The 13,957-nt window shown below is 36.7% G+C and overlaps 1 protein-coding gene across 1 annotated transcript in view; it reads right to left on the bottom strand.

Annotated features, from left to right (window-relative positions):
- Positions 1–13,287, bottom strand: part of znf512b (zinc finger protein 512B) — a 99,377-nt gene extending 86,090 nt beyond the window's left edge. Inside the window, exon 1 of the mRNA XM_028811644.2 lies at positions 13,238–13,287. The gene's annotated coding sequence lies outside the window, so the exon portion shown is untranslated. The remainder of the gene's footprint in view (positions 1–13,237) is intronic.
- Between the last annotated feature and the right edge of the window lie 670 nt (positions 13,288–13,957).

Genomic DNA, 13,957 nt, shown 5'->3' with positions numbered 1-13,957 from the left:
TTATCTAACAGTTCTTGCTAAAATTTTATAAACAAGAAATAAAGAGGAGAAAATTTACATTCTGTACATGAGGACTTCCTGCCAGCCAGTCTGGCCATGAGAAGCAAGCTGCCTGGATCAGTTTAAAGACACATGAAAGGTTGCACTGATCAATACAAGTTTTGATTTATTGCGTTCACTAAAGTGGACCAGAGCCTTGCATGTTGCTTGCTAAAGCTGTTTACTCCAGGGTTTATGATAACATGGTTTATGATAACATTAACAGTCAAGCTAAATGCAGTTTCTTTCTCTAGTCTTATATATAAACGTCTACGCATGGAAGTGTGTGTCTGTCCGGCCCGGAACTGAGAGGTGGAGTCGGGGTTAGGGCCCTACCTCTAAGGAAACAGAAAACTAGTAACAATGTTTAGAAGTTCTTATTGATTTGGGAGTTGGCACAATGACTCATTTTACAGGGAATTTGTAGAGTGCCCAGCCCCCAAAGGCCCCCAACCTGCAAAATACAACTTTAAATTACTGTGAAAGGGAATACAAATTATGTTCCACTCTAGGGTAGTAGTATTTTGAAATTTGGGCGGCTTTAACTTCCATCATTTGTAATACTAGGTTCCTGGTTTGATTCCAGTCTACAGTGTCACCTGTGTTGAGTTGCATTTTCTCCTCACGTTGTGTGGGGGTTTTCTAAAGTCATGCCAATTTCTACTTTGACACGTGACTCTAAATTGGCCTAGTGTGTTAGTGTGTCATACTGCATGTAGATAACAAAATGGCCACAGAATAGTAACTATTTCATAAAAATGTAAATAACCAACTCACTAGAAATTTACAGAGAGTTGATATATATGCTTTTTCTTCTCATAACATCTTACTCCTTATATTTCTATTATAGCACGCTGCTGCTGCAATACAAGTTTGTCACTCCTCGAGGAATATATTCAAGTATACATAATGTGATACTACAGGCTGGTATTACTGGCATTTATTGTTGCATGTACTGGCTCTAATGCACATAAATATGACCAGGGAAGAAACAGGTGTGAAAAGTAGATAAAGGGGTATGTTCTTTTCAATCAGTTTTAGGGGGAGAACAATTTAAGTTTTAAATTAGTATGTTACTAATAAATGAATCCGGTCCCTATGAGTTAACATGAAGATAATAACCATTCCATTCCTACCATCTTAGAACTTAAATCAAATTCACTGTTCTAAAATCTGTATTTATATATATATTAATACACAAAACAGGTGGTTTTCTTTCTTGATAATTTAAACACTAGGTGCTGGTCCATCACAAGGTGAACACACACACACATAACAGGGAACAATTTAGCATTGACAATCTCCATAACCTATACCTCTTTGGACTGTGAGAAGAAACCGGAGCACCTGAAGAAAATCCATGTGGACATGGGGAGCACGTTCAAATTCCATGTAGGGAGCACTAGGGACTTGAACCATGGTCTCCTTTTTGTAAGGAAGCAGCACTAGCACTGCACCCACATGCCACCTCCGACACGAGAGGAGAAAGTGTCAATTCTGATGTTCTAACTGAACTAACACACATGTTTCGAATGTAGAAAGAGTGGAGGAGCACCTGGAGGATAGAACTTGTGCCAACAAGTGATAACTATTAAAACTCCCAGACAGGACCAGAATTTAAACCCAAGAGATGCTAATCACTGTACCACAATGCTACTCTATAACAGGAGTACTTAATTATAATTTCTCCCTCTGTTCCTAGACTAATGGAAGAAATCATTAATAAACTAGTTGAAAAGCTTGTTGAAGCAGGCGAATGTATATTTTTATTTATTGCATACAGGCTTGTAGCTGATTACACGGTGTACTTGCCACATACGTAAATATTCGTATCACTGTCAGTGATGTGAACTGCGTGTATGTATGTCGGTATGTCGACGGGATGCTTCCTCCTGTGTTGCATTTGCTCTGTGATTGCGGTCTTGTTGGTTTCGTCTTTCGCGTCGACGGGATGGTTCGTCCTGTGTTGCATTTGGTCGTCGAGTGCGGTCTTTTTCGTTTCGTTGACATTTCTGTTAGGAAAAGACCGCTTCATTTAGCGGTCTTTTGCGAGGCATAATTGTCTAAGGTTCAGGATAACTCATTCGCTATTGTGAGGAAATGGTGTACTTTACCTGAAATGTGTGGCACTAAACTCTTGACATGTGTACAGGTATTCCGGAGGGCCGTTAGAATACAATACGATTCCGTAGTCCAAAACAAATATTAATCACCTGGTAACGCAAAACAGTCCCACGTTTAAACAAATTGTTATCATCACCTAGCCACGAAAGGTTTAAAACAAATTGTTATCATCACCTAGCAACAAAAGGAAGACGTACATACGTACGTACACATAGGCATTTTATATATATGATTCCTCTAAACATTTTTATAACCCTCCTATCCTAAGCAGGCTCACAAGTGCTAAAAAGGTTATATATAGATTAATGCAATACCATTTTTGATCACATTAAACCCAACTGAATAAGGAATGCCACATTCCATATAGGACATTGTGCTTGAAGAATTAAACATAACCAGTTGATTAAACATTTTATCTAATTAAGTAAATGAAGAATTGCAGTATGAAAACCCAGGATTGCTCAGATATGCACCTCAATACCAGTTTAGCACTTTAACACTTCATAAATAATTTAACAGTACAACCAAAAACTCTGCACTTTTAACATAGTTGCAACAAAGATGCCAATACTTTCATTTTGAAGGTCTTTGCAGAAAAGAACCTCTTTTTAATCATATTCAATAAACCTGTAAGATGAATTAATGTGAAAAAAGGAAGAGGTGACTCAACTGTTCAATAGTACAGGGTGAGCCAAAATGAAGTACCGCATTCCTCAAGGTCACTGTGCGAGGTAGAAGCAGCCAAGTGGGTTGCGGGGGTTCCATTTATAGGCGATCCCTTTTAGTTTTCAGTCAGCAACATGCCTTGGTCTGGTGTGCACCGTGCTTTCGCTGTCGAAGCGTTCTTCAAAAACAATGAATCCATCATCACTATGCAACGTGCCTTCCCAACACACTTTAGAATTCCTCCTAACTGTGACGTCTCAAATCGGTAAAACAATTCTTCATTGGGTGGCTAAACTTAAACAGATGGGTACACTATTGAACAGAAAATCTCTAGGCTGTCCTTGGACTGTACGAATTCATGAAAACATCCAAGCTGTAAGGGCATCAATTTTGCAGTTTCCTAGACATTCAGCGTGCAAACATGCTTCTGCCTTAGGCATTTCCAACACGTCTTTGAGGAGATGTTTCCAAGGAAGCTGATCTCCCTGCGCGGCAATGTCAGGTGGCCTTCATGTTCACCACACGCCAACCTCAAAACCTTAAATTCCTCAAGGACGCTATTTACTACAAAATCGCTGCTATTCCCTTTGAAATGGTCGAACGAATCATGCGAGCATTCAGAAATTGTCTCAAAGAGAGTGTATCGTTAATGATGGCCACCACCTTGAAGTCATCACTTTTAAAACACAGTGGAAAATATCTGTTTTTTACACCCTTTCTTGTGTCGTAATGAAATTTATTTTATTTTGTAGCATGTTAGGCAATTCATGCCAAAGTGGTCATATTAAAATCGTGTCAATGTCACACTCTAACACAAATTCTTTTTCTGCAGTTATATTCTTGAATAACAGTGGCACTTGTTTTCTTATACTTGCACCTTTTGTGAAAGTGTTTATTTGATATTTGGACTTCAGGCTTCACACATTATATTATTATTATTATTTACACTTCATGTCTACATTTTGTCAATTATTACTAAAACATGAAAAACATTTCTGTTTTAACAATGTGTTTACATAGATTGTTGTAGACACGGAACATATGAAATGCATGTATTCCAAATAGCAATATATTATTTACCCTATACAACTCTAGGCAACTGACATACAGGTAAACAGACTTGAGCTGAGAGAACTTTCTGCCCATTATGCATTGGTTGGGGGATGGGATAGCAGGCTGCTTGCTGCTTATGCTTATTAACACATTTACAACACAAAAGATGCTGATAGAGAAGTGCAAACAGATTTAAAGTGGGCCAGGATTACAAGTTTTTCTGTAGGCTTTGGTAATTCTAGTGTTAAAAAAAGTTAATTCCTCAACCATCTAAAGTCCTGGCACTACCAAACTTCTGATTGTACAACTGGATGTGAATATATGTACTATGAGACGAATCGGACAAAAGAATGAACATGTACCGGCTTGGTTACCCACCTGCTACCATTATTTCAGTACAAATCTGGTGATTCAACTCATTCAGAGTATGAGAGCAGTTTCCGCAAATGTCGCTGTCAAGTGTACCCTTCTAAGACAGTCATATATTTCCACCATTTCTAAAGTACAGTAATCCCTCCTCCATCGCGGGGGTTGCGTTCCAGAGCCACCCGCGAAATAAGAAAATCCGCGAAATAGAAACCATATGTTTATATGGTTATTTTTATATTGTCATGCTTGGGTCACAGATTTGCGCAGAAACACAGGAGGTTGTAGAGAGACAGGAACATTATTCAAACACTGCAAACAAACATTTGTCTCTTTTTCAAAAGTTTAAACTGTGCTCCATGACAAGACAGAGATGACAGTCCTGTCTCACAATTACAAGAATGCAAACATATCTTCCTCTTCAAAGGAGTGCGTGTCAGGAGCACAGAATGTCACATAGATAGAGAAAACAATCTCTAGCAAACAAATCAATAGGGCTGTTTGGCTTTTAAGTATGCGAAACACCGCGGCACAAAGCTGTTGAAGGCAGCAGCTCACATCCCCTCCGTCAGGAGCAGAGGGAGAGAGAGAGAGAGAGAGAGAGAGAGAGAGAGAGAGAGAGAGAGAGAGAGAGACAGAGTTTGTTTTTCAGTCAAAAAATCAATACGTGCCCTTCGAGCTTTTAAGTATGCGAAGCACTGTGCAGCATGTCGTTTCAGGAAGCAGCTGCACAAAAGATAGCAACGTGAAGATAATCTTTCAGCATTTTTAGACGAGCGTCCGTATCATCTAGGTGTGCGAACAGCCCCCCTGCTCAATCCCCATACGTCAGGATCACAGATAGTCAGCGCAAGAGAGAGAGAAAAGTAAGCAGTCTAGCTTCTCAGCCATCTGCCAATAGCGTCCCTTGTATGAAATCAACTGGGCAAACCAACTGAGGAAGCATGTACCAGAAATTAAAAGACCCATTGTCCGCAGAAATCCGCGAACCAGAAAAAAATCTGCGATATATATTTAAATATGCTTACATATAAAATCCGCAATGGAGTGAAGCCGCGAAAGGCGAAGCGCGATATAGCGAGGGATCACTGTACATAAAATGTACACTCATATATTTCCACTATTTCTAAAGTACCCAAAATGAACACTCTTATGAATCCCCCCTATGAAAGTGGGATAATTTAATCAACCTCTCCGTGCTGCTTCTGACAGATAAATAAATTACTCTTTTCTTCAAAAAGACTGCCAAGTCCATATTTTAATGTAAATAAAACTTAATTATCAATATATAAAATGCTAAGGTCTGTCTGTTAGTCATGTGCTTGCTAGAATCTCGATCTCGAGTCATAATCATAACCTTATAATCTGATATGTCCTGGAAATTGAAAAACTTTTTTGGGGGATGTCCTGGATATTGAAAAACATTTTTGGGGCGGCAACCTAGTAGCCATTAAGGACAGCAAAGTAACATATGGTCTTGTGTTTACAGCAGAGTGATCAAAAAACCATGTGACATCAGCTCTCATCTAAGAGATATCCTCCGGTACACGATATATACAGTCATATGAAAAAGTCTGGGAACCCCTCTCAGCCTACATAATAATTTACTCTACTTTCAATAAAAAAAGATAACAGTGGTATGTCTTTCATTTCCTAGGAACATCTGAGTACTGGGGTGTTTTCCAAACAAAGATTTTTAGTGAAGCAGTATTTAGTTGCATGAAATTAAATCATATGTGAAAAACTGGCTGTGCAAAAATGTGGGTCCCCTTGTAATTTTGCTGATTTGAATGCATGTAACTGCTCAATACTGATTACTTGCAGCACCAAATTGGTTGGATTAGCTCGTTAAGCCTTGAACTTCATGGCCAGGTGTGTCCAATCGTGAGAAAAGGTATTTAAGGTGGTCAATTGCAAGTTGTGCTTCCCTTTGACTCTCCTCTGAAGAGTGACAGCATGGGATCCTCAAAGCAACTCTCAAAAGATCTGAAAACAAAGATTGTTCAGTATCATGATTTAGGGGAAGGCTACAAAAAGCTATCTCAGTTTCTCAACTGTAAGGAATGTAATCAGGAAATGGAAGGCCACAGGCACAGTTGCTGTTAAACCCAGGTCTGGCAGGCCAAGAAAAATACAGGAGCGGCATATATCGTAGGATTGTGAGAATGGTTACAGACAACCCACAGATCACCTCCAAAGGCCTGCAAGAACATCTTGCTGCAGATGGTGTATCTGTACATAGTTCTACAATTCAGCGCAATTTGCACAAAGAACATCTGTATGGCAGGGTGATGAGAAAGAAGCCATTTCTGCACTCACGCCACAAACAGAGTCACTTGTTGTATGCAAATACTCGTTTAGACAAGCCAGATTCATTTTGGAACAAAGTGCTCTGGACTGATGAGACAAAAATTGAGTTATTTGGTCATAACAAAAAGTGCTTTGCATGAGAGAAGAAGATCGCATTTCAAGAAAAACACCTGCTACCTACTGTCAAATTTGGTGGAGGTTCCATCATGCTGTTGGGCTGTGTGGCTATTTCAAGGACTGGGGCCCTTGTTAAAGTTGAGGATCGGATGAATTCAACCCATTATCAACAAATTCTTCAGGATAATGTTCAAGCATCAGTCACAAAGTTGAAGTTACGCAGGGGCTGGATATTCCAACAAGACAATGACCCAAAACACAGTTCGAAATCCACAAAGGCATTCATGAAGAGAGAGAAGTATAATGTTCTGGAATAGCCGTCACAGTCCCCTGACTTGAATATGATCGAAAATCTATGGGATGATTTGAAGCAAGCTGTCCTTGCTCGGCAGCCATCAAATTTAACTGAACTGGAGAGATTTTGTATATGAAGAATGGTCAAAAATACCTCCATCCAGAAACTCATCAAAGGCTATATAGGAGGCGTCTAGAGGCTGTTATATTTGCAAAAGGAGGTTCAACTATTGTATAGTAATGATGTAAATATCTCTGTTGGGGTGCCCAAATGTATGCACCTGTCTAATTTGGTTACGATGCGCACTGCATATTTTGTTAATCCAATAAACTTAATGTCACTGCTGAAATACTAATGTTTCCATAAGGCATGTCATATATTAAAAGGAAGTTGCTACTTTGAAAGCTCAGCCAGTGATAAACAAAAACCCAAAGAATTAAGAGGGGTTCCCAAACTTTTTCATGAAAAAAAAAAACTGTACATGGATTCTGTACATGTTCAGAATCCATAATTAAGTGTGAGTATTGTGTTTTTTACCAATGAACATTTAATTTTGTTACATGTAAATAAATGGCAACAAAGTGACCTGTGGATGTGTGTTTATGGCAAAGAGATCCAAAAAACCAAGTGATAACCATCATAAAGGCATAAAGAAAAAAAAGAACAGTAATATCTGCTGAGCATCAAGCAAATCACAAAGTGATGAAGCTGCAAACAATAAAAAGGAATAAGACAAGACGCTGAACCACACAGACAAGCAAGAAGTAACCTTGAATATACAGCAATTGAGTAGCAGGCAAGCACAACGGCTCATAGGCATGAAAGAAAGTCCAGGATACCGAATGCATGAACACCCAAGAGACAGAAATGCAATTGAGAAAAACTGTCAAATAGTTGAAACTTTCCAACATATGAAAGCATTGTTTTTACATCCTTACAATAATGTCTCTTTTAAGTCCACTACTAAGCAAATTGCTATGCTATTCTGTATGTTTATTTTTCTTGTGTAACAGGATTTTGTGTATTTGGTTTCATGGGTGCTTCTGTTTTAGAGCGTGGGTCAATATCAGATTTACACAAATGTTCCATTTTTCTTTTTTTATTTAACATAATATTTTTATCATTATTTCAATAACATTTTATTGTTGCCATTTTGTACATTTAATTCATTGTCATTGTTCATTTGTTTATTTTTCATGGACATTTTGTGTGTTTGCTTTCATGGGTGTAAATGCCTTGAGCATGGGAAAGGCGCTATATAAATAAAATGTATTATTATTATTATGGGTGCCATTTGACCCATGGCATCATGATGGTCATGTCATTTAAAACACACACACACACACACACACACATTTATTTTATTTTAGCTCTATCCCTTACACATGATATTGCTTTATTGTTCTACCATGTTTAGAGCTTGGTTGTTTTTCCTACCCTTTCACAACAAGTTTCTTACATTTCAAAGTTTTTGTCAGGAATCGCATGGAAAAATCCAGATGCACACGACAAAGAACATCTGAATATATATTGTCAGTACTTCCAATAAAAAAAAAACACTAGTTAAAGCCCATGTAATGGAAGAGTCACCTGATTTGAACTATAGTATGCTGATAGTTTTCCTAATCCTGGGCTTTTAGTGCAAAAACAAAATAAGTATGTTTATGGGAGTTCATCTGGATTGCACCCTGCATCTAAATCTGTATCTAAGAAGCTCAATTTCTTTTTGCCCATTGGTTCTTTAAGCGCATGAACATAGGCTGAGAAAATTAAATACATTTATTTCAGAAAAACATTTACAATTTTTTGTCAAAAAAAAAAAAACATTTGTTCTACACCTGCAACAATCCTACATGCAAACAACTGCAAAACTAAAAAAAACTAATAAACTAAAAAAAACACTGTTATTATAAAAACTATTTTTGAAAGGCAGAAAGCCTTTGCTTGCTTGTGATCCTGATTTGGATTAAACAGATTTGTGAACTTTGTAGTTAATATCTATTCTTTATATCTGTATATCTCAATTCCCGTGTTTTATTTTTATGCTTAGCTTTTCATGCTTAACTTTGGTTGCGTGTCATAACCAAAGGATACATATAAAGCACAGTACACTCGGTGCCAATTGTACACACATAAGAACTCACATTTGATTATGAATTCTGAACATGTATTTGATGATCTTCAATTGTTGACATGCATTTCCATGTCTTTCTCATTCTTGCATTATCAAGTTAGTGAGTGGATATGTGTCACAACAAAAGGAAAGATATAATGTACAGTAAAATATCTGAGTTGTTTAAAAAAATAAAAATTCATAACTGATTGTGAATTCTAAACACATATTTGACAATTGTTGATTGTCGACATGAATTTCTCTTTCTCATTCTTGTATTCTGTATCCTGCACTTGATGCTCAGCAGATGTTGCTGTTCTTCTCCTTATCACGGTGTTGTTCATCATGTAATCAGCTTCTGTGATTTGTCTGATGCTCAGCAGATGTCACTGGTCTTCTTTTTCTTCACGTCATGTTTCTTGGTATTGCTATCCCTTTGTTATAATTATTTTGGAAAAGAACATTTCCAGCTTTTTAATGATACTGAAGCAATATTACTACACTTTAAATCATAAAAACACAATTTAAGTTATGTACACTACAAATATATACACTACTTTGCTTAAATGTGCTAATAATAATGACACCGTATCTTGTAAGAGTTAACACAAGAATCCCTGAAGCCTATGAAAAAAGGTGCAATCCTGGGCCACTGGAAAGAACTGCTGACTCATAACCAAGAGGTTTCAAGTTCGATTCCGGCTTCTTCCGAGATTTACCATTTTGAGTAGTGAGGTGCTCTTATTGTTACTATTATAGAGTAAAAACATACATTTCATTTGAGTCTGTAACAGCCAGTGTAAATTTATGGAACTTATAAAGGTTAGCATTTTTTAATTTATTCGCTTTTATTCTCTCAGTCACGTTCATGCTCCCCCCGATCTAAAACTGTTGTTTTCAAATAAAGACATGGTATAACAGAGTTGAACTCAGATGAGGATGAGGGTTCTGAATCAGAGAAAGAGAACAGATGTCCTCCCCTGCAAGAAACGCCCACTCACACATAAGAACTACACAGCTGCACCAGGCGTAAAGGCAAAAGATGGCACTGTTTGGATGCAGCAAAAGGCTTGGTGTCATTCTGTCAGTGAATCTGTCACACACATGTCCTTCAACGAAACAGCATGACTAACAGAGCTCGCCAATGTATCGTGCAAAGTTCCATTTGCAATTATGTTTGTTGATGGTCTTTATATCAAAAACATTTATATGTTATTTATATAAACGCGACACTGAATGTTGTTTACCTATATTTATTTACTTATCTTCCTACAGCATAAAGTCAAAGTAGACTATGGAGCTTCCTGTGTTTGATCAACATAGGCATGCTGACAAAGAACATGTGCAATGCCACTGCTTATTTCGGAAAAGTCCAGCTACAAAAAGTGCGATGGCAGCTTCTGCCTGCACCTATAGACACTACAGTACGCAAGCAATGGTACAGAGAATGCAACCAGACTTCTTTTTGGCCACATACACCGTCAGCATGGCACTACCAGATCTAAACACTGGCGTGGAGAGTGACTTTAGCTGCAGATGGAAGCTGCCATCACACTTTACTTAACTTATCTTAACGTATCTGCCACAAATAAAATTTTAAATGTAAATTCAAGTAACTTAACACTTTACATTAATCATTTGCTTAATAGGAAATAGACCTGTTCTAGTTAACAATATATATCATATGAGCATAATGTTTAACATTTAGATTTATTTATCTTAGCAGACACTTTTAACCAAAGTGATTTACAAAGGAAGTATACTTTGTTGTACAGTATCTTTGTATACTTACTGAAACTTGCCTAAAGTTAAAGACACCATTGCCTTGGTCATGATTATTTTCAATGTGTTACTGTTCACCAGGCACAGAGTTTAAAAAAAATTACATTTCCAAGAATCACTAAAATTAAAATTATAGCGGGAAGAATTATCACAGCACACAGTGTGATCCTTAACATTTCCTACCACCAAACTGCCAAAGAGAAAACCTCATAGAAGCCCTATGTTGAGAGACTTCATTTGACAATTTATGTTGAGAGAGACTTCATTTGACCATTTAGCCCACATGCAGCCAGAGCAGGTGCTTACTAAAGTAACATGCTCTAACAGAGGCCAGAAACCCCACAGTTGGTATAAAAAACTAATTGGACAAATTGCATTGCAAATATTAACACATAAACAGTGACTGAAATGAACTGTTGAAATGAACTTAGAAACACTTTACATCACATCACTTCAATATCCCTTGGATCTTTTTTAAAAAAATTTCAAATGTAATTTCACATAGCAGCACAAAAACAGACACATGTACACATGAAGAAAGAATAAAGAGCATAAAAGAATAAGTATGATACAACAAATTAAAAATATTAAATAAAAATCAACACATCATAAAAAATTCTTATTGTCAGCTTTTAAATCTACATAATTGACTAACTTTTTAAATGAATGATACTCTGTTAACTAATGAAGCAGAGCAATGTAATTTCTATCCTTTGATTAGAACTTGAAAATAATTAACCCTATTTTTTAACATTAACCTCCTTAAACATACTTCCATTGAAAGTTGATTTTAATTATCTTTTATCGGACCAAACAATAAAGTATGATGAAGTAGTATTTATGGGTAACATTTACAATAAAGTAGTATTTATGGGGCACTTTAGGTTTCAAACAGAAACAGAAATAAAATCATTAAAAAATTATCTATCCCTGCTCAAATCTGTATATCTTTTTAGTTATGAAATGATCAGCAGGCTAATATAATCATATGCTAAATCTAACCATCAATCATCCATCCATCCATCCATATTCCAACCCGCTGAATCCGAACACAGGGTCACGGGGGTCTGCTGGAGCCAATCCCAGCCAACACAGGGCACAAGGCAGGAACCAATCCTGGGCAGGGTGCCAACCCACCGCAGACCATCAATCATGGTGTTAACAATATGATCTACTGTACTTCTCTCTCTACTTAATGAAACTGCGTGCGATAATTATTTAACTGCCCTTAGCAACAAATGTGTAGATCTGAACTAGACCAGTGTGACATCAAAATAGTAATACTTCAAAATTTACTAATATCCTGAAAACCTCAAAATGTTGTTTTGAAAGAAATATAGATAAGCTTAAAATTATCAAAACAGGGCAGTTACGATGAGAAGGAATTATAGTTTTTAATGAACAAACATACACTCTTGTTCAGATTGACAAAAACTACATTATAAGTGGAAAACAAGGACTGTCACTAAAAGCAAGGAAATAATGTTGAACCATAAATCATACCAATAACTTTTTTTTTTTGTATTTATATAGCGCTTTTCTCACTACTCAAAGCGCTCAGCAATTGCAGGTTAAGGGCCTTGCTCGAGAGCCCAACAGAGCACAGTCCCTATTGGCATTTACGGGATTCAAACCGGCAACCTTCCGATTGCCAGTGCAGATCTCTAGCCTCAGAGCCACCATTCCGCCTAACCATGGCAGACTAAAAAATTGAAGTACTGTAGTTCCATCTTGTCAATGCGTAACAAACCACTCCCTTATTCATACAAAAAAGACTCTCAATCAATATGCAAATCTGAAGAGATTAAAACACTACTGATATTGTAACTAACAAAAGGGGGTCAAGTGTAATACATAAAACCTAAGAATTTGTAATAAACTGAACTTGTATGAAATGCTGTAGTATTATTCAAATATGTGGCATGGTTATTGAAAAGCCATTGTAAAAATTCCATACAAAGATTTAACGGCATGAAATCCAAAAAAAGCTTAAAATCTAACTCTTTTCACTAGATTTTAGCAGCTACGGTCTGAAAAAACAGTTCTTGCATTACCCGAAATACCTATCTGAAAAACAGTCATCATAATCTCACTATTCATCAATTTCAAATTTACTTTGAAATCAGGATAAAGCAGAGCAGCACATCTAGTAACAAAAAAGATCTATAGAAGACCTGATTCAAATTAGGTCCCCTCACCATAAAGACACACCCAATGGCCATTGTTAAAGAATCTTTCGAACCCATAGTAAAAGTGTCCCTAAAACCACTTGATTCTTAAGATGGAGGAAGGGAAGCATACAGTATATGGAATGTACTATCAAAGGAAAACTCAAGAATGCATCAGGAAATGGAACAGAATATAAAACTCACCACTCCGCTTGAGAGCATTAAAATGTACAAGATAGCACAATATGCCCCACTCTTGAGTACTACTGCAGATTAAGAGATGGAAACAGAAATTAACTCCTATTATTCAATATGGATGATAAAATGACAAATCATTTATCTGATTTACCTATTTCAAAATGACAGTGAGTCTATGGTTTGTTTTGTCCTGGAAATCCATCAAATGGAGTTTCTGTTTTGCTATGCTACATATACTATATTACAATGGCATCCTCAAACAAGCGACATTGTAAATATTGTGTTATTACTTATTTATAAAATGTATTTCTCTAATGGGATTTTGCAGGATTGGGATTCATTGTTTACATATGTATTTTTTTAACTACTAGATCATGATCAGATTAAGCAACTTGGTCAGTCACATGGTAAGTAGGAAGCAGAAATTCAGCCGGTCCAGTGTCCTAAATACTATGCTCTAAAATGCCTGCTAACTTTATTTGGTAAATTCTTTATTTTTTCAACAATTGTGACTAAGTCTTCCTGATCTTAATCTGACAGTATTACATATATAAAATAATATGAGTTTAGATACTTCAGTCCTTATTTTATTCACAATGTTACCTTTGAAGATTATTTTCATCAAAGAACATTACATAGAATAGCTTCAAGAAAGTAAGCCAAGTACAGCACATAATTTTCTTAAAACATTACAAACTGAACCAAACATTTTCTGTTCCCATTGTT

Source organism: Erpetoichthys calabaricus, chromosome 10, assembly GCF_900747795.2.
Source record: "Erpetoichthys calabaricus chromosome 10, fErpCal1.3, whole genome shotgun sequence".
Taxonomy (NCBI): Eukaryota; Metazoa; Chordata; class Cladistia; order Polypteriformes; family Polypteridae; genus Erpetoichthys; species Erpetoichthys calabaricus.
This window is presented reverse-complemented; position numbering and strand designations above follow the sequence as displayed.